The sequence below is a fragment of the Ricinus communis genome, chromosome 6 (genome assembly GCF_019578655.1).
Source record: "Ricinus communis isolate WT05 ecotype wild-type chromosome 6, ASM1957865v1, whole genome shotgun sequence".
In the NCBI taxonomy this organism is placed as follows: domain Eukaryota; kingdom Viridiplantae; phylum Streptophyta; class Magnoliopsida; order Malpighiales; family Euphorbiaceae; genus Ricinus; species Ricinus communis.
Window position 1 is genome coordinate 10,764,811 of NC_063261.1, and position 25,356 is coordinate 10,790,166.

At 34.1% G+C, this 25,356-nt stretch overlaps 1 non-coding gene across 1 annotated transcript; it reads right to left on the reverse strand.

Annotated features, from left to right (window-relative positions):
- Window positions 1-18,481: 18,481 nt before the first annotated feature.
- LOC112533823 lies at window positions 18,482-18,589 on the reverse strand. Its single transcript, XR_003078178.1, has one exon. It is a non-coding gene; the product is annotated as a small nucleolar RNA R71 (small nucleolar RNA).
- Between the last annotated feature and the right edge of the window lie 6,767 nt (window positions 18,590-25,356).

Genomic DNA, 25,356 nt, shown 5'->3' on the forward strand with positions numbered 1-25,356 from the left:
GAGAGAGAGGACGTCCAAAAAAGAATGAATATAACGTAAACGAACCAAATATGCCTAAAAGAGGTCGAGGACGCCTAAGAAAGGATAGCACACCACCGACAACAAAAAGAGGGAGAGGACGTCTAAGGAAATATAATTTGTTTAGGATGTAGAAATTCCTTAAGCTTCCTTATCTTTAGTTAGGAATTTAGTTTTAATTTTATTAGAGTCATATTAGATAGTTTTAGGTTTTAAATTTTTCATTCAAATTTTATTTTTATTCATTTATTAATAAAATTTAAGAACTTAGTTCAAAATTGCTAAAAGTTCTTCATTTCTAATCAATTGAATATATTTAAATATTAAAATATAATAACCACTTAATTATATATTTTTGACTAATTAATAACCCCTAAGATGTATTTGGAAGAAATTAAAACTACTTTGAAAAGAATTAATTTTTGAGTGAGCTACGTTGCGGCAGCGAAATTTTCACATGAGCTCGCAATAGAGGCACGACAGGGACGTCACAGGCCCGTAGCAGTCAAGCAGCAACAACTAGGAGTAGAGGCATATGTGAGCCACGGAAGTCTTCGCGAGCGTGGCAAACGCGACAATAAAGAAGGACAGTGCCCTCCATGAGGTCGCAGAGTAGCCACGAGGCTTGTGCTACTCAACGCAAGCAACGCGATGCGCTGCAGCTTCATTGAGGAGGACAGACGCGACCCAACGACGAGATGCAGGAAGTCAGCCATGAGGTAGCGGGCGAGTCACGAGGTGGCGGACCACACGCAGCAACCAATCCAATGAGGCGTGAACAAGCTCACAAGGTACACAGGAGCGGCTCCATCATGCACACCACGAGCTCACAGAGGAGCCACCAGGCGCATGAGGCACTGTATAATCCAAAGATTAACATTTTATTATTATTGTTTTAAATTATTTCTAGAAAAATAAAAATAAATTAATATGAATTATATTAGTATTCAAAGTTGTTAATTTTTGCACTAAAAAATAATAACTTAAAAGTTATTTATTGTAATTCAAACACACTACTAATAAACCCTAACCTCTCACATATAAATACATTCTTTTTTCTCTCTCACATCACCTTCCTCCATTTACATCACCTTATATTTTCTCTCTCCTTGTTTTTCTTTCTTTCTCTACAAATAACCTTAACTTTTTTTCTAAAATTTCAAGATCTCTACCTCCTAATCTCTACTATACCTATTCCAAAAGTCAATAATGGCTCCAAAGATAAGAAAAAGAAAGGACAAGGAAAAGGAAATAGTCTCAAGCTCTCATGACGAGAACCAAATTTAATGGAAACTTATGGAGCATCTTTTGATATCTACTCCCACGAAGAGGGCAATCGATTCCTTAGCCTTGCTTCAAGAGAGCAAGTTTCATGTAAGTTTTTAGATGCTCTTTCTCTGGTTAAGTTGAATCTTTTTGAGAGAATGATGATCCTTTTAGATAGACTAGGATGGAAGGATTTTGCTTTCAAATCATTACCATCATATAGTTAATTAGACTTAGAGTTTTTCACAACTGTATAATATGATCCTTCCAATGATAAGAGGGCATAACTATACTATTACTTGTAATACAATTGTCTAAGCTTTTGGGTTAAAGAAAGGAGGTATTTGTGAGCAAAATCATAAGTTTAATGCTGGAAAATTTTGGAAAAAAATCATAAGTCAAGACAAATATGATGTTAATAATATGCCAAATAATGTCTTTAATGATCATTTATTATTTGCTTATATCAAAATTTATATGTGGAGGCAAATTTGGTAGGAAAGAGACAAATAAAATGACGAGGTAAAAGCATAATCTTTTATGGTGTTTAGATACCCATAAATCTATTTCTTCGGCATATTTCATTATGCAAAGTTTACTAAAGACACTGGCTAGACCTAAGAATTGTATTGGATTAGGACATATTGTTACTGGTTTGGCCATATAGCTTTGTAGTTTGATCTAGAGTCTTCTTCTTATGAGGCATTACCCTCCACAGGCAACTTAGATATTAATGCTTTGATTAGAGCTAATTTAGTTAATTATCATGGTGGTTCTATTACTTTTAAGCACGAATCAAGTGGAGATAGTAGTAGTGTGGCAAGAGATGAGCCACCAAGAGATGATAGGGAGGCGAATTTGAATAATAAAGATAGTAGAGGACAAGAATGGGGTAGTCAAGGTTGGAAATAGGTATTAAATCAACTACACACTATGAACGCCAACCTTAACCAACGACTCGATGCATTTGATTCTCGTTTGGCTAATATGGAGAGGAGTCAACGCCAATAAGCATACAAACTCGATTACTACTTCAAATCAGTTGACTTTGATGCTCCATCACCATTATTGTCCCCACCTCATCATTAATTTTAGTTTTGTATTAGGTTTTCATTTTTGTGTTATTAGGACTTAGCTATCTAGCTACCTTAGGAACTTTCTTTTTGTTTCTAGTTACCTTAGGATTTCTATGCTTTCTAGCCAATTAGGGTTTCTTTTATGACTTTATTTTGTAATCATAACTTTATGATTATGTTTTAATTTAAGTATTTTATTTTAGCTAACATGTCTTTTGTCAATCATGATTCTTTAAGTTTATTTAAGGTGTCTAGGGAATGGTATTACTTATGTATAATGGCGACAAAGTGACACTCAAATTTTTGAAGGAAGTATTCTATCTTTTTCTTCTTTGATTGTTTATTTTATGCTTAAGACATTAAGGAAAATGTCTAAAATGAGTGTGGGGGAGGAGAACTAGAGTAATTCCTTTATCTTTTAAATGCCATGAATTTAGTAACTTTTGTTAGTTTTTGCAAAATTTTAAATTTTCCTACTGAGCTTTTTGTTATTATTCTATAATAAAGAATCAATTAAAGAATGTTATTATGATAAATCTTTGAGTTCTTGAATTATATTTAAATATATATAAATGTGAACTTATGAGTCAATTGCACTTAAATGATCAAGTGTGCATCTTTTGCATATGGACATGATGAGTAGTTTAGCAAAATTTTGAAATGGGTATAATTAGAAGTGTATGATTTAGGTTAGTATTTTCTTGTTATTATTATAGTTTAGCTAAGTTTATGAGATAAGATATAGGCAAGTTAAAGCTCTAACTTTTGTATTATATTCCACTCATTTTAGTTGCTGAGTAACTGGGGATCTTTATGACTAATGTTGATTTTCACATAAAAAGACAATTGAAATTATGAGTATGCAAAGTATCTTGATGTATGTTTTATTGAATAACCAGGTACATTCATTACCTATGTTTGTATTTGCATAAAAAAGCATAACATCTTAAGAAAGAAAGATACCCCAAGTATCAAAAATTAAATTAAGGGGTGTAAACAAAAAAGAAAAAAATAAAAGTAAAAGAGCTTGAAAAGTAAGTGTAAAATATAAATGCCTATTGATCTCTTGTTTGTGAATGAAGATTTTGCACCTTGAATAATTGTATAAGGTTTTGCCCCTTGAATAAGGTTATTATAATTTAGATTATACATCATAATTGTATTCATTGATAATGAGTTAGGTTGTTTATTGTGAAACATGTGTAGATAATGAATGCTTGAATCTTTTGACTAACTATGATTAAATTTACATCTTTTTAAGAAAATTCTTATGTTTCAAGTTTTCTTGGGTTTGTATAATTTCTGCATTAGTAAGATTCTTTTGAATAAAACCTTTAAGCTGAGTATGAATTGCTTCACTATTTTTGCAAAGATTAACTCTTAAGTCGCTATTTACTTGATGACAAGTAAAGGTTTAAGTGTGGGGATATTTGATAGGTTCATATTATATACATAATTAAGGAATTTTAGTAATTTATTGTTATGTTTTATATACATAATATATGGAAATATATACTTATTACCTCACTTTAACCTTATTGTCTAATTCCAGGTAATAATAGCAAAAGAAGCAGAGTATGAGCAAAAAATACATAAATAGGCTGTAATTGGACTGCTGCTGTAGAAGGCTCGGAATAAAGATATGCGGATTACCAATATTGTAGGCCTAGCCGAGGCCCACAAAAGGGAATTAATTAGTTATTATGTAATTACGGATAATTACTTTTTAAGTTATTTATTTTATTTAAGATAGTTATGAGGATAATTATAGCAATGTTGTTCTTAGAGAAGGACTCTGCAGAAAAGGAATCTCTACAAGAAGTGGAGATCAATTAAAGAAGGGGCATTGATTTATTATTATTCTCTCTACGAATTCTCTATAGTTAATCTTCTACAACTCTTAGTTAGCTTTGTGGTATTCTTTTAAGAATCAAAGAAGCTTTTCAAGACGTAGAGAGTGAGGATCAATCTTCTTCATCTCTTGAAGAACTTCTGGATTTTGAGGGAGCTTTAATTTTCTGTTTATATTTCTTATGTCTTTCTATTTAATTACAATGACTGTTGAATTAAATATATCAGACTAAGTTCCACTAAGTGTTTTGTTTAGCTTTCTACTTATGTATGAACCTTATTTATTATGAGTTTAATGAATGATTTCTTTATTTTCATACCTGTATTAGTCTCATCTATCATTATTGATTGACCATCATATCAATTTAATAGTAATATTTCTTATGACAATCTTTAGGTTAAAAGTATTAGAAACACCATCTTTACTTTAATCTATGTTGGTTTAAGAAAACTAGGTTGCATGATAGTTTGAGTGACTTAGAGAAGAAACACATTACCATCTCATTCATTAGATTTGAGCTTAAAAGAAAATAAAGGGACAACTAAGCTAGACTAAATGTTATTTTATCATATAGTTTACATTAATCATTCATCTTAGTTTTTGGTTTGTTTAATTTCTTTTATAAACTTTAAAACTATTCTCAAACATTGGCTTAAAGTGTTTAAATTTATTTTTAGTATTTATATGTGATAGTTGGTCTTTATAGTATATGCTCTGTAGTTCCTTGTGAGATCAACCTCGCGGTAAACTTGCCCGTACTATCATTCGGTTCGTACATGCAAAGATTCTTGGCTTTGGCATAGAAGGCTTGTACATGCAAGCATGGAGCTCCTTTATAGCCTAAAGAAGGATGAGCTTATGATTGGATTGCCCAAAGTGAAGTTTACAAAGGACAAGACTTATGGACCTTGTTAAATGGGAAAGCAACACAAAACCTCTTTCATAGCAAAGAACATAGTGAGAACATCTAGACCTTTCTAACTTATTCACATGGATTTGTTTTGCCCTACTAGAGTTGCTAGCTTAGGAGGAAAACATTATGCATATGTTCTTGTAGATGATTACTCTAGATTTACTTGGGTTAGTTTCTTAGCTTATAAGAATGATGCTTTTGAAGCTTTCAAAAGTTTTGCAAAAAGAGTTCAAAATGAAAATGGCTTTTGTATGTTCAAAATAAGAAGTGATCATGGAAAAGAATTGAAAAATATTTTATTTGAGTTCTTTTATGATGAAAATGGTATTTCACATGATTTTTCCCCCTAGAACACCACAACAAAATGGTGTTGTAGAAAGAAAAAATAAAGCTCTTGTAGAAATGGCTAGAACAATGCTCAATGAGTATAGTTTCCCTACTTACTTTTGGGCCGAAGCCGTCAATAAATCTTGTTATTTGATTAATAGAGTTTTCAAAAAATAAATTTTGAATAAAACATCTAATAAGCTAGAGAATGGAATAAAACCCAAAATTTCATATTTAAGAATATTTGGATGCAAATATTATACTTTAAAACCAAGGATAATCTTGAAAAATTTTCATCCAGAACAGATATAGGTATATTTTGGGCTATTCCTCCTCTAGGAAAGCATATAGTATATCTAACAAAAAGTCTCTAATACTTGAAGAATCTATGAATGTTATTTTTGATAAGTCTAATACACTTAATCTTGTGAAAGGTTCTTTTGATAATTTTATGGGCGATCTCGAGAAGTTTGAGATCAATGATGATGTGAATCAAGAAGAAGAATCTTCTCAATCTCAACCTCATCAAGATGAGTCCTGACCACCTCCGTAAGAGGAAGCTCAACAAGAGTTGCCTAGAGAATGGAGGGAGCCAAGGGGGCACCCAAAGGAACTTATTATAGGTGATGTCACAAAAGGTATAAGTACTAGATCTCAATTTTAAAACTTAGATAATAATCTTGTTTTTGTCTCTCAAATTGAGCCAAGGACCATTAATGAGGTTCTTGATGATGAATGTTGGGTGATTGTTATGCAAGAGGAACTCAACCAATTTAAGAGAAATCAAGTTTGGGAACTTGTACCTAGACTGAAGTAACATCCTATCATAGATCATAAATGGGTGTATAGGAATAAGTTAGATGAGCAAGGTGTCATCACTAGGAACAAAGCCTGATTGGTTGCCAAAGGCTATAACCAAGAGGAAGGCATTGACTATCATGAAACCTTTGCTCCTGCAACAAGATTAGAGGTCACTAAAATATTGCTAGCCCATACTTGTCACATGAATTTCAAACTTTTTCAAATGGATGTTAAAAGTGCTTTTTTAAATGGTTTCATAGAAGAAGAAGTGTATGTTGAACAACCTCCCAATTTTTTGAACATCATGAGTTTCCACACCATATTTTTAAATTAGCTAAGGCTTTATATGGTTTAAAACAAGCCCTTAGAGCTTAGTATGAAAGACCTGGCTCATTCTTGTTGTAAAAGGGTTTCTCAAAAAGGAAGGTTGACACAACACTCTTTGTAACAACTCATAAGCATGATACTCTAGTTTTTCAAATTTATCTTGATGATATAGTATTTGGTGCTACTAAAGAATCCTTTTGTGAGGAGTTTTCTAAGTGTATAACTAGGGAATTTGAAATGAGCATGATGGGTAAGCTTAAGTTCCTCCTAGCACTGTAATCAAGCAATGCAAGGATGGCATCTTCATCAACCAATCCAAGTACACAAAGTAACTTAAAAAGTTTGGGATGGAAGGATGCAAGATTGCCAAGACACCAATGAGCACATCAACAAAGTTGGACAAGGATGAGAAGGGTAAACCTATTGAAGAGAAGAAATATAGAGGTATGATTGGATCTCTACTCTATCTCACGACTTCTAGACCCAATATCATGTTTACTATATGCTTGTGTGCTGGTTTTCAATCTAGTCCTAAAGAGTCTCATTTATATGCGGTTAAGTGAATCTTAAAGTATCTTCAAAGAATCATGTATCTAGATCTTTGGTATCCAAAGGATACATCTTTTGACATAATTAGTCTCTCTGATGCTGATTATGTGGGTAGTCTCTTAGATAGAAAGAGCACTTATGGAACTTGCCGTTTCTTAGGAGCATGCCTAGTATCTTAGTTTAGTAAGAAGTAAGTATCAGTTGCTATATCCACTACCGAAGTGGAATACATTGCGGCTGGATGTTATTATACTAAACTTTTATGGATAAAACAACAACTTAAGGATTATGGCCAAGTGCTTAGTCACATTCTAATTAAATGTGACATACTAGTGCAATAAGCTTGACTAAGAACCTCATTTAATAGTCTAGGAGTAAGCATATAAACATTAGACATCACTTTTTAAAAGATCATGTCCAAAATGGATATGTGGTGCTAGAATTCATTGACACAAATAATCAACTTGCTGACATTTTTGCCAAACCCCTTAGTGAGGATAGATTAAACTTCATTAAGAGAGAACAAGGTATATTTGATGGAAATTGACTAAATTAATTGCTTTTTATTGATCGTGTTAATTGTGAATGGACTGAAGCTTATATCAATATGATAACTTTATTAGTTAACTCATCCATTCATACATCAATTAGAACTGTATATGTTATCAGAGAAAAGAAGAAATCACTTGCATTCAAGGATATTCAACTTTGTGCGAAATTTCAAAATTCGCAGTCGCGATTCATGGGCGCTGTTGTGAAAATGGGAGAGAATTGAAGCCTTGTTTCTATGGAAAAATTGCTTATTTTCACCGTTGTGACCCTAGCCATCGCGATTGCGAAGCTAGTCAAACTAGTCATTCTGATAGGAATTTGAAATTCGCGGTTGCAAATTGCATGATTCCTGTAAATTTTTTTACCATTATTTTGAACAAATTACGAGGAGTTACACTTCTTAAATGAGATTTTACCATTTTTTAATTGATGTTTTTGTATAAATAGCCCCCTAGGCCTCATTACATGCACTTTAACTCTTTTAAACATTCTTCAAGTAATTCTTCTCTCTCACAAAGCATTTTCTCATACGTTTCTTCAACCTACATCACATATCATCTTCATCTCTCCTTTCCTTTTCAAATGGCTCTTAAGAACACCACTTTCCCAAGGAACAAGGGCAAGGATATGGCCTAAGATGAAGATCTTCTTGCATCATCACTAGACATACCCACAAGAATGAAGGGTACCAATCAAGAGGCAGGAACTAAGTACAAGACCCTTGCCAAAAAGAAGTTTGAGGCATCTAGAGCCCCTCTAAATGTAGACTTTAGAAAGCTTGAGATCTATGAAGACGTTCTCAAGCACCTCAGCAACATTCAAATGGAGAAGTTGGTGTACCAAAGTATGGATGGCACAAGGAACTAACTTTGGAGCTCCTAAGTTCTCTAGAAGTGAGTAAGAGGCAAGGAGGAGAACTTGGCTACTTTGGGATCAGTTTCAACCCTTTTGGACAAAGGTTGCAATTGACAAGGAGTGAACTTGGAGGGATCTTCAACTTCCAAGAACATGGCATCACGGCACTCGGTGATTTACAAGTAAGTTTAGTTTCCTTTTGGAAAGAAATTTCTATTGGAACCAAACTTGACAAAAATTCAAATGCAAAATACTTCAAGTTCCTTCTCCATTAGACTCTTCACAGGATCATCATACTAATCATTCATGGAAGGTGTAATGGTAATGAGAAAATCACCCAAGAGGACCTTTGCATCCTTTATTACATGGTCCCCAACAAGCCCATTTAATTAACCTACTTCCTCATTAATCATCTTCACCACCTTTCTAAATCTTCTTGTGGTTGTGGCATGGTTTCATCTTATGTCTTCATGATTAAAAACTACTTCAAACTCTTAACCTCCATAAACCTTATCTTTCTAGAAACCCCTATATCTTAAGCACCAACTATATAACCATTCAATACTTCATTCGCTTAGAATTTCTAAAAAGAAAGAATGATGAGTCTTTGGAAGTTATTTTAGGTGCTAGTGTCATGTCATCTGTGGAACAAGCAAGGAAAAAGAAAAGGGCAAGGTTGAATATTGAGGTGGGAGAAGAGGAAGAAGAAGAAGATGTTGAGTAGACAAAAAGTGAGGAAGAAAGGATTGAGCAAGAAAAGGGTATACCTCAAGAGAGGATTACCCTAAGGGACAAAAAGATGATCTTCATGACAAGAAAAAAATAAAGAGAATTGAGAAGTTCTATAGGCTTCTCAAGCATGTTCATGAAAACCTCATTGAAATGCAAAAGCATCATGGAATACCTCCTTGCCATCTGAATTTTTGGCACTTATTCGATGATGAGTCTAATGATAAGGAGGGTGGAGAGAAAGAAGCATCAATTGGTTCAAAGGATATTTAGAAGCCATTTCTTCTCTCATCTCATTTTGCATTGCATTCATGTTTTTCATTTCTTTTGTTGTTTTTCATCTTTTGTCTTCTTTTGTTTCTTTTATGCTTTTTGTCCCAATGTATGTTTACATTTCTATTAAAATGACTTCTTATTTTCTTTAAGATTTGATTATGATTAATGCTTCCTTATTTTATGCCTTTACATTAATTTCTTTTGATCTTTTAGGCCCTTTATCTTTCTTTAATGCCTTTACTGTAACACCCCCATTACATGCTAACCAATAGACATTAGCCAGAAAACATACAAGCGTCGTAGACTATATACTACATGTAGATAGGTCAATATGCAGATTGTTAAGAATCAAGACACAAGGTTATTAACATATAAACATATGATTATACTTAAACATCATTTAACAAGTATTCAAAACATCTTCTTATGCCTTACAATACATCACATAACTGCATACAAAATGCATCAGGAGGAGACTCCACAAAACTGGCCCAACCTGACAGAACTGCTAAAAGCTAGACTTTGGATACAACCAACGGATGCACTACTATTTACAAACCTGAAAAGAAAAATTTTGGAGAGGGGTGAGCCTCCAGCTCAGGCATAGATACATATATATCATAACCTAACGCCTCTATATTAGCATGAACATGCGATGCAAAATCATGTGATATGAATGAACATGTGGATCCAGGATCAATAAGAACATGTGCATCAGAATCATGAATAGAAAGTATACCAGTAACAATTTCAGGTGCTACAAATGCTTCATTTCTAGTAGTAGCAAATACTCTAACTTGTGCTTGTGGTTGACCAATCTTTTCTGATGGTGTTACTGAAATAGGTAAACCTCCTCTGCCACCTCTTCCTCTGCCTCTGCTCTGATACCACTAAATGTAAATGCACATAACATGTATGATGAGAAAATGCAGGCGTTACAACTACAATATTTCATCTTTTGAATTTCATAAAAGGGAGAGAGATTAGAGCAAAAACTTTCCTTAAATTACATGCATAAATTGAGGGGGTCATAATTTTCAAATTTCTTATATATTTTATTTTTCTACTCAACTTATTTGTCAAAATAAAAAATGGGGAGATTGTCAGCCTTACTGCCTTGTCACAAGGCTTATTTCCTTATCTTTTGATATTAACAAATAAATTGATGCTTGAGCTAATGTTTCCTTGAGTTCCAATAATGTAACATAAGTTAAATAAAAATACTTCAAAATTGCGACTGCAATAAGAGGGCGCAACCGCGAAGATTAACAATTTGGTGGTAGCAACTTCAAGCTTACAATTGCTCAAAACTGAAACTGCACCATATAGGGCATGACCGCGAAAAGTGGAAGTTTCAAGGCAGAAGCTTTTGGCTTAGAAAAGCTTCAAATCGCGACGCACCTCAGAAGGGGACAACAGTAAAAATTGAAAATTGAAATAACCGTTATGAACCGCCAATGGTCATATTAAAAAGCCGCCAATGCTATGCCGTCGTGTTAGATAGCCATTGGAGGCATTTCAAGAATTACGACCATGAAGCAAGAATCACGATCTCGAAGCAAGAATCATGACAGCTGTTTACATCCTGCCAAGTGCATTTAATGCACTATGTTAAAGCTAGATTGTGTGAACTTTTAGGAATTTACTCATAATGATTCTTTGAGGTTCTTAGCCTATAAAAACCATATCAAAAGTTCATTTAAGATTGATCAACAACGTCTATAAGTCTACATTATTATGCATTCGATTCTTTCTTTCTTGATATTAATAATTCTCATTTTTGGTTGTTGTAACAGCTTGAATGCTCTTGTGAGGTTTGAGTGTTAGCCAAAACACTTGGGTTAAGGTTTAAGGGTTAGCCTAGGAAAAATATTTTTAAGGATTGTGTGTGAGCCTAAGAAACACAAATTTGTAAGGTTTAGTGTGAGCCCTGAAATACTAAGTTGGGAGTGAGCTTGAAAACTCCAAGTGTAAAGACGCAAGTATAGTGAATATCCAATTTTGAATTAGGGAGTGGATGTAGGGTTTGTTAACACCCGAACCACTATAATTCCTTGTGTGCTATTCTTCTTACTCACTAGTCATTCTCCCTTAATCAAATTTTTAATACCATCCTTTCTTTATTCACCAATTCAACCCCCTATTCTTAGTTCATAAGGGCAAACGATGATCTTAGAACCGTTAAGAATCTTCGAATGCCATGAGACTTACAAAAATGATCAAATTGCTTTGAAATGAATTCACCACCACGACTAGTTCTCAAAGCCTTAATTGAATATTCACTTTCCTTCTCTACCATCTCTTTGATTTTCTTGAACATATCAAGAGCTTCAGATTTCGGTTTTAGAAAATACAACCAAGTCTTTCGACTATAGTCATCAATGAATAATAAGAAATATTTATTTTACCAAGGTGGATTTATAGGGCCACAAATATCAGCATTTGTTTAATCAAAATAAAATATTAGGTCATGTCAAAACGTGTGTCATGCCATAATTCAATAAAATATATTTTACATGCTACGGGATGAGTACCTCAGCAGAATCCTAACCCTAATACTAATAGCCTTTCGGCTCTCTTACTCCAACAGGACTGGTACCCAGAGAGCGGAGCTCGACCAGGGTCCTTAAATCCAGTCCGGTCACTTAATTTCCAATAAAGCCGACGCCTAGAGAGCAACGCTCGACTAAGGACTTTTAATCCGGCAATCAAGCTCTTCATAGCCCAAAGAGTTGAACTCGACCAGGGCAAGTCTTAAAATATTCTTTTACTATATGTCAGATTTATACCGGTGCGCACACTGTCCCGATGCAACCCAATAGGTGGCATGTTCTACTGTCGTCTCATTTTGAATCAACATGTAATCATAATATGAATGATGTAGAAAATGATATATGAATAGTAAATAAATGAATAACTTAAATCTTTAAATCAATTAATTAGAATTGCTATATAAAATTTTAGCATGACACATGTATAGTAGATATATGACTTTAACTCACAGTTCTGATGACCCCTCTTGCTCTGCTCCTATGCTTCGGGTGGAGCAGACAGAAATGATGGATTATCGAGACCCTTGATAAATTGGTCGACTCGCCTTCAGTCGCCGAAGTCCAATCGATGATCCGAGCATGTCTACGGATTCGAGATAACACGCATATAATGATTCTAGCACCCGATTCTCTGATTCAGTCTGCGATCATCCGAAAAAGATCACGGACAATTTCAACCGTCGATTTTCAAACGGAGTCCGATCGCTGCAAAAATTAGTGTAATTAGAAAGCTTGTACTGAGGGAAGCCTGTTGGTGAGCTCTGATCAGCCTAACCTTATCGGAGATGGCCGGAAAAAGCCTAAAAATCAAACTACCTACACGAACTTTTCTTTGCCGAAACTTGCTTTTTCGGCAATCCCACGAGGTGATTATGGACGGAAAAGAAAGCCAGCACTTCATTAATCATTTTGAGATTAGAACCATCCAAAATGGTCGCTGAAAATACCTTCTACAATGGTGAGAAGCTGCGTTTGTCCTCCATATTTTACACCGTCCACCACGCCACCTGTTGCTGCCACCGCCACCATCGTGCTTGCCGTCGACCGTTGCTTCTCCAGCCGTCGCCACCACACCTCAAATGTGACTCCTCCTCCACCTGCCATTGATGGCAGCTCTACCTTCCTCTCCTTCTCTTCTTCTTCGCCTTTTTCTCTTTCTTTCTTTCCTTTCTTTCTTTATCGCAAATTGGTCCTCTGACTTTCACTTAACAACCATTTAGTCCCTCAATTTTTTTAATTACTAACTATTACCCTCTGCAAATTCTTGTTTAACCCTCCAACTTTTCTTTAGTATTTTAATTAAGCCCCTAACTACTTGTTTTGGGCCAAATTAGAATTATTATATGTATAAAATTACTTACTTAACCTTATAATATGATGAACATGCGTTCAAGCATTTGAAGTAATCAGTCTGAATTTTGAGAGTAAACATTATGTCCTTCTACATCTTCACCGTAGCAATCAGATTGCCTTTAGAATCTTTTATTATCACAGCACCATTCTTGAGCATAATCTCATATTTTTTCTTCAAAAGCTAATCCAAACTCAATTTGTTTGATTTAAGTGCAGGCATATAATATACTTGAGTAATGAACCGATACGAACCATCCTTATCTTGAATGAGAATATCTCCTCTTCCTCAATCATAACCTTTCTGCCATCTCCAAATAAAATATTTCCTCTAAAAGATTTGTCAAGAGACACAAAGAGGTTCTTCTTGCCTGTCATACGATTGCTTGCACCTGCATCTAAATACCATGCCACTTGATCTTTTTCTTTATGTCCATCACATAATAGTAACAAAGTATCTCCTTCATTTTCTTCACCTTTAGCACAGTAAGCCTTTTCTTCTAATAGCTGAATTTATGCATTGAAATGCATAATGTTCATAATGGCCATAATGCCAACTGATATCGTTCAAGCCTCGCCATTCTCAAGTTGTTGAAATCCTTTCTCAACAACATCTCATACATCTTCTTATTCTAGCACAACTTTCATATAGATACACCAACTACCATAATTTTTTTTGGTGAGTTTTGGACATTGAAAATGAATCATTCCTCCATTCATCAATTTTCTTTTTATCACTCTCTTTCTTTACTTTTTGTCTCTTTTTTAAACCACTCAGTCTTTTTTTTTTTTGGCTCTGATACACTTTATTGTAGAGGAGAAGGAGATAAAAAATATTTTCCTATTTCTTCTAATAATCAAAATACAAAACATCATATTTATACTAACATCAAGATTTAACACATAAGACAAAAACTTTTTATGAACCCGACTCTTAACTTTCTAAATACATAACCATTAAGTAATTATTTCATAAATCTAGACATAAAATCTTTCATATAGCAAATGACTCTTAACATTCTAATAGTAAATACTTTAAAAAATTAATTTGAGTTTAATTTCCAACAGAGAAAAGACGTGGAAGAAGATTAAGATTTGAACATTATGGCAAGGAAATTAACCAGTCTGCGATGGGACTGCATGATGTAGGAATGCGGTTCAAGAAAAGCTGTACTAAAGACATTAGATTTGTTGATAGAGTCTTGAAGCTTCCAGTCATATTATTGGACAATGAAACTGAAATGATGCTTCTTAATGTATGGCATTTGAGTGGTTGCATATTGGTGCAGGCAGTGGGATAACTTCCTACATCATCTTCCTACACACTTTGATTCGAAGCGAGGGACGTAGCTCTACTACATGTCGAAGGCATCATCCAAAGTTATCTGCAAAGTGATAGTGCCATTGTTGAACGACTCAATTCTCTATCCAAGAACACAAAACTTGATGATGAAAGCCAAGTAAGTTGGGTCTGTCGTAGGGTAAATGGCTACAGCAAAAGGCATTGGGATCAATGGCACGCCTACCTGGCTCTCAACTATTTCAGGAATCCTTGGGCTATTGTAAATCTCATATCAGCAATTATACTTTTTCTCCTCGCACTAGCTTAGACTGTGTGTTTAGTATATCCTTATTACTACTCCAATGAACCTCCCCCGCGAAATCATTGAATTTCCCACCGTGTTGCAACGCAAGAATAAGAATATGAAATAGAAACTAATGGGAAAGCTTTCGCTTATAAGGATTTGCTCCTACTGGTAATTCTTTTCTTTATAGAAATTATTATTTCATGATAACAAAATCATATTATAAGATGAAATCCAAGCTCCAATAAAATATTTATTTTTTTAGTCGACCCTTCACATTTGGAAGGCCAAACATCAATCTTTATTTTGTTTTAAATATATTACAATTTGTATACATATTATTTGTGGCACTAATAATTTAATAAGAGAAGTTAAATAGAGATGGAATGTAAAATAGGAAGAAAAAAGAAAACGAAAATTGAGATATAAATTATAAGCTTTAAAAAGTTTAGAGAACATAAATGGAAAGAAAAATAAGATATTAGAATGTGAACCACAAGACAAAATAACGTGATAAAAATTATTTAGAAAAAGTATTACGCGTGAGTATTTTAATAAAAGAAATGAAACTGGAGATTGGAACCATGAAAATCTCTTGTATTATTATTTGATTAATTAACAATGATTGCCAGCTTGAGCCATAGACTTAGAAGGCTAATTTTTCATATTGAAATTAGAACAAGCAGTTCAAATTAGAAATAAGTACAAAAAGGTATTACATGGTTTGACCATTTTACAACTTGGAATATGTACGTTTTTCAGATAAAGAGAAGTATGAGATTACAAATTATGATAAAAAAATGTATCTCGATATTAAAAGGTTTTGATGGACAAAGTTTTAGCCATCTTTATTCTGATCAGTCATCATTATCATATTGTTTGCGTTTGACAATGTGAGTTTAGAGCTTAACAACTATTAATTTCATTATTTGACCATCAAGTCGATCTCATTAGATTAATAACTTTCTAAACCGCGATTTGACGGTCAAACAATGAAATTAAAAGAAGTTAAAATCTAAACGCATATTATCAAACACAAGTAACATGATAATGATGGTTGATCGGAGTGAAGATGGGTAAATCCTTGCGAAGTAAAATTTTATAACGGTGAGGTACCTTTTCATGTCACGATTTATAACCACATACCTCTCATTGTTTGACAAAAAAAAGCATATACTTAAAGTCATAAAATAGTGAAAGCACATGATACTTATTTCTACTTATCCCTTCAATTAACATACCAAAATCATTTGGTTAAGCCACTTCAATTTGGTTAAGCTATAAATTGATTGTTACTACCTATCCAATCGAACCTATCTGTCCAATCTGTTTATCCTTTTATTTTAGATCGTGGAGTCTAACAATACAAAGCTCTATCTGCTCAAACTTCTATTCGAATTCATCACCTATGTATCCTACATGCAATGGTGAGTGGAAGAAAAGGAGTGAGTATAAACTCGGTGAGAGAATAAATAAATAAAAATAGACAATAATTATACTATTAAAAATTATAATTCTTAAGCATTTATTTGTTTGACAAATAGAATTTTATCAAAACTGCATAAAAGAATAAATAACAATTTCATATCCATAGTGAGATGAAATCATTTTCAAGTATAATCGAGAAGCATAATTAATAAATCAAAAATTAATGAAATCAAGTATAGTAAGAAATCAAATATATACTTATAGATTTATCATACTAATCCTAATAACAATGGATGCAAAGACATTGCACCTAGCAGTCCAAACTTAACATATGCACGCACACAAATATGCCCCTAAAAAATGCAAACACTCAATATACTGCTCAAGGCTATATGTATACTCAGTGTTGTCTTAAAGAAAATATATGGTATTTAATACCTAATGCCTAAGGTGTGATCTCATAGGTGATATAAATGAGTGTATTGTTAGTAATATGCATATATAAGGTAAAAGGTAATAATTAAAAAAATTAATTTACCTTTTTTTATATATTTATTATTTAAATAATAATATTTAATATTTAATATTAGAGCTTTATTTATTTATTTATTTATATATATATTTATATATATATATATATAGAGAGAGAAAAGTTATCTCTACATAATACAATCTCTTTTAAAAAAAGAAACGTAGTAGAGTTTAGGCTGAATGAGGAAACAAATTTGGGGTTTTGTTCTCTAGCTTTTAACAAAATTTTGGCAAAGAAGATTAAATTTCTGCACTATTGCTCATAGATTGATTCTCTAAAATGGAAGTAAACTTTTATGATTATATCGTGCATTTATAGCTAATATATTTATAATTTCATAGAGTTTTTATTTGATTTAGTTACTGAATTGTTTATTGTGTGTTTTCAAGATATATTGGCCATTCTAAGTAATTACAGAGCATTTTAAAGAATAATCGACTCTTGGATCGATTAAGAAGAGCATCAAATGTTAGAAGAGTGACTTGAGTCAGTAAGAGAAGAGTTTCAAGTTAAACCGGCCCTAGAACCGGCTCAGAGAGGCTTAGAGAGTAAGGATCGACTGAAAAACCAGTTGTGTAACTTATTTTTAAATTTGTATGATGAACTGAAAGGAGAAGTACAAATCTAGATCTATAAATATATCTAACTTTTGTGATGCAAGAATTATTGCTTAATAGGTTTACTTAGATAATTGTCCTTGAGAATTAATAGTTGTTTAATTAAACATAGGTAATATCTTGAAAGAGAATTCATATATTTTAGAAACAATTATGTTCAAGAATAGCTCTAAGATTGATGTCCATAATTAATTCATTGGATGAAACCCGGATCTTTAATGTTCTAAAACTTGATAATCCATATATTTTATTATTTTCCTTAAGTTTTCAATAAGTTCCATGGCTAATTATCTGTTTAAGATTGTATTTTTGTTTTTATTTTAGTATCTTTGTTATTTTTTTATCTTCCTTTGTTACTTGCAAGTAGTTTATGCACTTGAGAAGATCCAAGACTACAAAATGGGTAGCAAGTGTCCTATTGATCTTGAGATCGAAAAGACGTGCAAAAAAGCTAACAAGAAGAACAAGAAAGAACAGATGGCAAACGAGAGTGATGCAGTGTTAGCAGCATAAGAGAACATTCCTAGGCTTAGGGATCTCTAAAGGCCCAAGATCAATGCAGATCCATCTTGTATTCAACTATCCACGAATGCTAGAAACTATGAACTGAAAACCATCCACTTGACGGTGCTATCATATTTTGAAGGAACGGATACTGAAGACCCATTATCATTTATTAAGAAATTCTACAGTATGGTGTAGACCTTCCCTCTTAGGAATCTGAATGAAGATGAGCTAAGAAAAAAATGTTTTCCTTATTGCATGAAGAACTATACAAGAACATGGTTGTTGAATTTGCTTAAAGGATCCTTGACTACTTGGGACGAGGTGTATGATGCCTTTATGTTGAAATACTATTCACCTCAAAAGACCTTAGATTATAGGTCTAGAATTTGTAATATCACTCAGAAGGAAGGAAAGTCTTTCTATGATGCTTGGAAAAGATTCAAAGTATACCTGATTCAATGCCCACATCACAACTTTCCTTTTACTCTTTTGGTGCAGTTTTATTATGATGGACTTACTGTAAATTGTCAAACTTTAATTGATACAGCTTGTGGTGGATATTATGGAGACAAAATTGTTGACGATGTGCAACAAATCTATAAGAATTTAGCAATGAATTCTCAACAAAAAGCCATTATAGGAAGAAAAGGGATTTATAAGATTAATGCCTAGAGTGATATAGCAAGGCAAGTAGTTGATCTTACTAAGTAGGTGAAGTTGTTGTTAAGCAAGGATACTTCTAATAGAGAAGCTTGTGCTTATTTTTTCATGTATGGACACTTGTCCAATGCATGCATGAAGGTTGATATACCAACAGCTGCAGAAGAAGAAATAAATTATATGGGAGCTTACAAACAACCTAGGAATGACCCTTTTTCAAATACTTATAGTCCAAGGTGGAGAAATCATCCTAAATTTTCTTAAAGAGATCAAGGAGCTGTAAAGCCGATGGGCCTACCTGGATTCTAACAGCAGAGATCTCAATTTCAGAATAATCAACAACAAACCTCTCAGGAGAATAAGCCTTCTTTAGAGATCATGTTAATGCAATATATGGCTCATAAGGATACAATTTGGAAGAAATTGATGCATAGATTGATCAAGTTGTGCAAACAAATCAAACAATAATCCACAATCTTGAAGTTCAGATGGGGTAGTTAGCCAAAAAGGTTGTTGAAAGAGGGACATAGAAACTACAAAGTGACATTAAAGTAAATCCTAAAAAAGGAGTTATGATTTTTACTCAAAAATAGAAGAGAATTACATGAACCAGTGCTCATTATTAAGAAAAAAGTTAAGAAGGAGGTTGTTGCAGAAGAGAAGTCAAGTGAAGAGGGTGGAAAGGATATTGAAAAGGAAAATATTATTGAAAAGAAAGCTTAACTAAAATATGATCCTTCTTTAATCAAGCCTTATGTTCCACCAATTCCCTATCCACAAAGGCTCAAAAAGAAGAATGATAAAAAGAACTTCCAATGATTTCTTAATATTTTCAAGAAAATTCAATCCAACATTCCTTTTACCAAAGCACTTGCTCAATGCCATCTTATGCCAAGTTCTTGAAGGAGATTGTTTCCAACAAGAATAAGTTGGAGGTATATACTAAAATTTTATTGACAGAAGAATGCAGTACCATTCTACAGAAGAAGTTGCCTCCTAAGCTGAAGGATCTAGGGAGTTTTTATACTCCTTGCTCTATTGCTGATATTAGTATAAAAAGATCATTTATGTGATTTAGTTGCTAGTATTAATTTGATTACTTTGGCACTTATTAAGAAATTGGTATTACTGAGATGAAACTTATAACTATTTCACTTCAATTAGTTGATAGATCTGTAAAGTATCCTATAGGGATAGTTGAGGACTTATTAATGAAAGTGGAAAAGTTTTATCCACTTGTCGATTTTGTTGTTATGGACATGGAAGAAGATGTAGATATGTCTATTATCTTGGGTATACAATTCTTAGCCACAGGAAGAGTTTTGATAGATGTGCATATAAGCAAGTCAAAATTTAGGGTAAGAAGTGAGAAGGAAGAATTTGACATCATTAAGGTGTTAAAGAAACCCTTAGCAAATGATGCTTGTTTTAGCATTAATGTAATTGAACCTCTTGTTAAGAAAGTTTTTAGGAGAGGATCATATCAAGATCCATTAGAAGCATGTCTAACCTTGAGCTTAAATGAAAAGGATGAGAGTGAAGAAATAGTAGAGTGTGCTTTAAGACTAAAAAGGAAGGGTATTCAGACAAGTGTGCATCTAAGTTTGAGGAACTTGGTTAAGGGAAACCAAAAACCATATTCTTTAATTAAAACACCACCGAAACCCGAACTTAAACAACTTCCATCACATCTTAAATTTGCATTTCTAGGTGTTGATGACACTTATCCTATGATTATTTCTACTTATTTAAAGGAAGATAAGTTGTTGAGAGTGTTGAGGAGACACATGACAACAATAGCATGGTCTATTTCACACATTAGAGGAATAGATCTATCAATTTGTATGCATAATATTTTGATGGAAGAGGACTATCGTGCAGCTTTTGAAAATCACAGGAGTTTGAACCCCAACATGAAAGAAGTTGTGTAGGCTAAGATTTTAAAACTACTTTGTGTAGGTATTATTGACTCTATTTCAGATGATACTTAGGTAATTCCCGTGCAGGTAGTGCAAAAGAAAGGAGGCACAACAATGGTGAGGAAACTTTAACTCACAATTCTGACAACCCCCTTGCTCTGCTCCTATGTCTCGGGTGGAGCGAGTTGAAATGAAGGATTATCTATTCACGAGAATAACTTAATCAATAAAAGTAAAACATTTAAAAAATAACCCTAGGCCTAGACTCCTAGAACTGACTATCTAAGAATTTCGACTCAGATAATTTCTACCAAAAATTCAGCAGAACCTCCCCTAAATACAAATGTTTACTCCTTGTATAATGGGTCTAGAACCTGCCAGAAACACTTCTAATTTTCAACAATTAATTAATGGGAGTCGGGCCACCAAAACTACATCACTTTTTTCGACTCTACAGCACACTACGGATCACAATTATTGGCAATCGGCTTTCCAATGGCACTTATTTTGTAGCGATCGTACTCCATTTGAAAATCGATAGTCGATATTGTCCGTGATTTTCTCTAGATGATCAAGGGTTAGATCGGAGGATCAGATGCTGGAACCATCATCTGCGCATTGTCTTGAGTCTGTAGGCGTGCTCGAATCGTCAATCGGACTCCGACGGCTAGAGGCGAGTCGATTGATTGATCAAACATCTCGATAATTCTCTAACCCGTTAATTTTAGAGTTTATTGATAAAAATATTATTTTATTAATTATTGTGTTGAGCACTAGAAAAATTATGTGAGGATTGATTGTTGAAATAAATATCTTGAGCTGAGGGGAGTCCTAATATATCCTCCGATTGGCCATCCCTCGCTGGAAAAAGCCTAAGATCTCGGCTACCCCTACACTATTCACCTCATCGGAACTCTCTTCTTCGGCCACCTTCAACGCTGCTGTTGTCCCCAAAAGAAAGCCCACACTCAGGCGAGTTGATCACCACCGAAATCACCAGCCACTGTCGTCTGGAATGCCTTAAATGGCGTCGAAGAGCTGTTGTCGCTTTCTTCGCCTCTCATTGCCGCCATCGCCTGCTGGATCTGTTGCCATTGACGCTATCAAGCTCGCCGGCCTCTGCTGCACCTCCGGCCAACTTCGCCGCGCCCCAGACGGACTCTCCTTTAATCTGCCATGGACGGCCGCCGAAGGTTCCTTCTCCCTCCTCTTCTTCTTCCCGTCACTCTTCTCTTTTCTTTCTTTCTTTATTACCACTTGGTCCTCCAACTTTCGCTTAATAACCATTTAGTCCCTCATTCTTTTTAATTACTAACAATTTTCCACTGCAAAATTCATGTTTAACCCTCCAACTCTTCTATAGCATTTCAATTAAGCCCCTAACTACTTAATTTGGGTCAAATTATAATTATAAAGAAATAGAGAGTTATTTAATTACCCTTGCTTTTAATAGTAAAATTACTAAAATGCCCTTACCGACAAATTTAATTACAAAAATACCAACCATGAAAATTCTCATTTAGACCCCATATTAAAGCAATTACACTTTTAGCCCTTATTTCATAACTAATTGTCAAGTTAATCCTAATACTTAATGAACTTAATTAATCAATTTATTAATTGTTTTTCAATTTATACCAATACCATTTGCTAACTAAAATTTGTCATTCCCCAATAAATTCTTTTATAAAAATATTATATACTATGTCTTTCATAACTTTCAAATATAATATTTGATTCATATGCTCATATTAAGAAAAATTTGAGTGTGACCTATATATATATATATGAAAACATAATTTATCCCCTAAGAAATTCACTTATTTAATTTTTTTGAAAATCAAACTAATTAGATATAGAAAATAAATCCCTTTATTTTATCTAGCATTGAAATTCTATTTTAAATCATCCAAATTCAATTACTAAAAATAAAACTAAATTAAATAAAATAAAACTCGTTATAAGTTATTACTAATATAATTATTATTATTAAAATAAAATTTCAGATATTACAAGAAAGATCATGCGTCAAGGTTATTATTGATTAAAAATGGAAAAGGATGTTGTGAGTGTCAGCTCTACAGTGACCTGAGTCACATCCCCCCGGCCAAACTTCACAACCTGACATCTCCATGGCCTTTTATAGCTTGGAGAATCGACATCATCGGAAAGATAGAGCCTTCTTTGAACAGTCACAGGTTCATAGTCATAGCAATCAATTACTTCTCCAAATGGGTTAAAGCCTACTCATTCACTACTATGGGGGCAAGATAGATGGCTAGATTTACAGAGAGGAACCTAATGTAGAGGTACGGGGTCCTGCATCATATCATGATAGATAATGGTGTGCAGTTTATGGGTGAAACAATAGATCTATTAGTAGAATACAAGATCAAACATCACAAGTCTTCTCCGTAAGACCTCAGGCAAATAGAATGGTAGAAGTAGCCAACAAGAACTTAAAGAAGATACTCTCAAAGATGGTATGGAATCATAAGGATTAGTCATTTTTATTATCTTTCGCACTTTGGGGATACTGAACAACTGAGCAAATGTCGACAGGACAAATCCACACTATGGTTTATGGGACCAAAATGGTCTTACCAGTTGAGTTGGAATTGAAATCTTTGAGAGTTGTATTAGAGGCTGAAATACCAGAATATTAGTGGGTCGAGCAAAGATACCAGCAGTTAGCGTTGATTAATGAAAAGAGGATGAAAGCCTTATACCACATGCAATTGTACAACAAATAGGTAACTAGGGCGTTTAATAAGAAAGTAAAACCTGAGAAAATCAGAGCCGGTGATTTGGTATTGAAGCACACTATACTTATTACATTCGATCTAGGAGAGAAGTTCAGATCTAACAAGGAATGTCCGTATTTGGTGAAGAAGATCTTGTCTGAGGGTGCCACTAAGACCTCAGACCTAGAAGGAAACGAGTTCCCTGATCCCATTAACTTGGATCGTCTTAATAAATACTATATATAAGAATAATAATAATAATAAAAGCAAAAGAAATAATAATAGAAAATAATATCTATCGGGTTCTCTTGAACCTTGCAAATCTAGGAGAAGTGGTAATCTAAAGCTGAACCTAAGTCTTGAAGTTGTCATTAGTAGTTAGATCACATTCAGAATCCGAGTTACGCTCTATATCTCGGTGGGACTAGAGTCTCTCTATTTTATCCAAAAAAATCTTATCTTGGTGGGAAGCCTTCGAATTTAGGAGGGAATTCTAGAATTTGTTGCTTCTTCCCGTACTGGCGGCAAAGTCTTACAAGTGCATAGAAGGTGGATGCCCGTAATCCAGGTAAAGTTACACATTCACCGTACACCATAAGCATGAAATGCCTGATTCTCCTCCAAGGGCAAGTCCATCAAATAAGTGAGTCTAAAATGCCCTTCATCCAAGGAATCTAGCCTCCATGGTCTCGTGGGGTAGCAATGGATCAGACCTGCAAATGCTTCGGCTCATACTTATCAATGTCCCTTAGGATGATTAATATTTGAAGCTTCTCTAGCAACCAAATCTACAAAAGAAATAGAAAAAAAGAAAAAGAAAGTAAAAAGAGAAAGAGAAGAAAAAAAAAACTAAGTTGAAAACCTGCAAAGGGCAGGTTAGGGAAAAAATAAAGTCTGCTAAATTGAAAACCCGAGGTAGCTTAGGCAAAAATTAAGGCAAGAATAATTAAAAAGAGGAAAAGAAAAAGAGATTTGATTGTATATCTGCAAGAGGATGAGGCTGCTGCCAAACTGTTGATGGGTTTTGTATAATGTTCAACCCAATGATGGTTTCAGCTAAGATGGTTGAAACTAGGTCTACTCCATGCTCCACATGATTAACGATTTTAGCAATTCGGATATCTCCCCTTATTTGAGGAGAAATCAACTGAAATTGGGTATAGAGGCAAAAGCTCAGCATCCTAACTGAAGCAGGTAGTCTTCTTTCCTTCTTCTCACAGCAAGAGATTAGCGAGATAAGGATAATGTACTCACCAACAGAATGGGGAAGTACCTCAACAAGGGGCATGTTGAATAACTCCATATTATTACCTAATTTTGTCTCTCTGTTATATAAGCCCGACGACGAGACTAGGATAAGTCCGGTAAAGTGAACTTTGAGTAGTGAAGGAAAGAAACTCTGAAAGGCACCTAAAGACACTTAGAACTTCTGGAATGGATCAAAGAGATAGAAAGAATCCTAAAAGAACCCCTAAAAATACAAAATCGGAGCCTAAAAAGCTCACCTGGCTTAAAGCCATAAAACACTCTCCTCAAATCCATAAGTCACGCTAAGCCAATGTGGTTAGTCCACGTGGAGTGAGGCTAAGCCCACATGGGCTAAGCTAAGCCCATGTGGGGTGAGGCTAAGCCGACATAAGTTATGCGATTACCCACATGGGCTTAACCTCTAGAAGACTATCTACCTCAAATTTAGTGCCTTTGACAGCTCGAATTTCTCTAGGGACGTGCGCTATCTTCTAAAAACACACTCTAACTCCTAAAAATTGATCCTTTACCATCTATTTCATCAACCAATCAGCAAACACCTCTCTAAAGCCTAAAAACCCTCACTTTATTATATATAACCATCCTATTTTTCTACACAAAACCTTAAGACAACTAGCCACACCCTCTCACCCAAAAACAACAATAGCAAAC